Raw genomic sequence first — 2,659 nt, forward strand, 5'->3', positions numbered from 1 at the left:
AGAGGTGTCCAAATTTTTGACTGGTAATGCATGTGTGTAAAGTTTGTAAAGTAGAAACATTAGCAACATGCCAACATTAGCTACTATGTAGTTAGCATTGCTACTGAACTGTTAGCATCACTGTCCTGCTAATAAAACAACTTTCCCTGTGGCCCCGCCCCTAGAACCGACAGTTAAGGTGAGCTTTTCAGTTGGAGTTGAACAGATTGATCCTAATGAAATATAAACTCTGGTGAGTGTGTTTAACCACCAGATATAAAGGAGGATATTAATCCATCACTACTATAAACTCGAGATTGCACTGAAACAATTTTGCAGACACTAAGTATAGTTGTACACTGAAAAAAATGAATCAGTTTAGCTGATTTTGCTATTTATAGGTTTATGTTTGAGTAAAATGAACATTGTTGTTTTATTCTATAAACTACAGACAACATTTCTCCCAAATTCCAAACAAAAATATTGTCATTTAGAGCATTTATTTGCAGAAAATGAAAAATGGCTGAAATAACAAAAAAAGATGCAGAGCTTTCAGACCTCAAATAATGCAAAGAAAACATGCTTATATTTATAAAGTTTTAAGACTTAAGAAATCAATATTTGGTGGAATAACCCTGGTTGGTTTTTAATCACAATTTTCTTTTATGTATCTTGGCATCATGTTCTCCTCCACCAGTCTTACACACTGCTTTTGGATAACTTTTTGCTGCTTTACTCCTGGTGCAAAAATCAATCAGTTCAGTTTGGTTTGATGGCTTGTGATCATCCATCTTCCTCTTGATTATATTTCAGAGGTTTTCAATTAGGTAAAATCAAAGAAACTTATAATTTTTAAGTGATCTCTTAAAATGAGTATTATTCCTGTAACAGTCTCTTTATTCATTTTACTGCAAATCTCTTTGCCCTGGGAAACACGTCCCTGGGCACGTCCTTAACACCATTCAGTGATTAAAATACACGTCACAATTTTACCTTCTCTTCCCAAACACACACACACATGCTCACACACACTCAGACACTTAGCAAACACACGGTTTCCTCCAGCTCACTGTTTTCACTCCTGACTCATCACTCTTAGCCGATGCTAACAGCAGCGCGGCTAAACGTTTAGCTGGAGGTCGGTGCTGACCCGGCCCGGTTCAGTAGAACATCACCTCAGTGTGAAATACAGCACTTCATCAGCACCGCTGTACCGCGAGCTGCAGAACCTGCAGGATTATGCAGAGAGACTCTGTTCTACAGGATTAGCAACACTGACTGAAAATACTGTGAGGAAACGTCAAAACTAACACGCTAACAAAGCAGCTAACAACAACACAGCGGCGGCTAACCTTTATTCTGCAGCTTCCCCTCTGTAACAGCACTCTTACATATACAATATGTCTCTTAATAAAACAGTAATAAATAGATCTAGTGTTAGTTTATTGTTTGAGTCCATGATATCCAGCTAATTTAAGCTAAGCTAATAGATTAGCGCTTGTTCCTAGTTGATCGAGTAAAACCCCAAACACTACAACTTTCTTTCCAAAAGAAAATGTTAACCCATTTTTATCCAACTTGTTTTCATTACGGCTTCTCATTGTCACGTCCTTGCCCTTTTTCCTCGTTTCCCATTTGTTCTCGCGTTTCTCTGTGTTTTGTTCACCTTAAGCTTCTTTAATATATTTGCATTCTACTAAAATACATTCATTTACACTGGGCATATATGCAGCTGAAACAGGAAACAGCCTAGTGCAAAATCACAAATTATATTTATCAACATTTTAATATTTTAGCATTACAGTCATTATGGCTTTTAGAAAAATTAGCATTTTTTTTCTACTTACATTACTTTTACTTTTATACTTAGAGTCATTTTGAAACCAGTACGTTTACACTTTTACTTTGGCTGTGTGTAATGCTGCAACGTGCCAGATATCTCAGCATGGAGTTGTGGAGGTTCCTAATGTTCCTCCTCTTAAAATCCATCCCATACCAGAGGAAAATTTTATTGCTTAAATGTTGCTCTATGATGTCTCAGGAGACATATTTGTGATTCTCCCTTGTCTCATTTAGATATCAACTTTGTCACAGATGTTTCTCCTAAAATTGCCTAGGAGAAATAAATTTAGACAAAAATGAGACATGAGATTTTGTGAAATCAGATTTTTTATGCTAAATTGTGTAGTTCATGTTCTGCGTTGTTTAGGTATAGTCTCTTCATTTCGGAAGCTTCTTTTTTTTCATGGTCTACTTTTATTTAAGCTTTTCTGTATTTAGTAAACTATTACTGTTATTGTTTTTATGAAATCTGAGCACAATGTAAGACTGTATTGAGATCTGTAGTAAAACTCAGGAGGAGATGCATGTGAGATTATGGAAGTCTTTGTCGCAGGAGAAACATCTGAGCCGCAGGAGATTTAAAGTAAAATCTCTCTTGGGTTTCCTTCTAATCTCATATCTGTCTAGGAGAAACAACAGAGACATTAAGGAAATCTCCTTTTTAATTTTTCTTTCCTATGGGATAATATCTCCATTATTCTGTATACACAGTTCCTGCAGATTGTGCAGTAGCGGTGGAGTAGTAGTATGATGCCTCTCAGGGCAGGGCTTCAAACTGATGTTATCATTATTAGTATTTTTATTCTAATTCTATTTTTATTTGATCTATTTTTATCTT

Source organism: Astyanax mexicanus, chromosome 21 (assembly GCF_023375975.1).
Source record: "Astyanax mexicanus isolate ESR-SI-001 chromosome 21, AstMex3_surface, whole genome shotgun sequence".
Taxonomy (NCBI): domain Eukaryota; kingdom Metazoa; phylum Chordata; class Actinopteri; order Characiformes; family Acestrorhamphidae; genus Astyanax; species Astyanax mexicanus.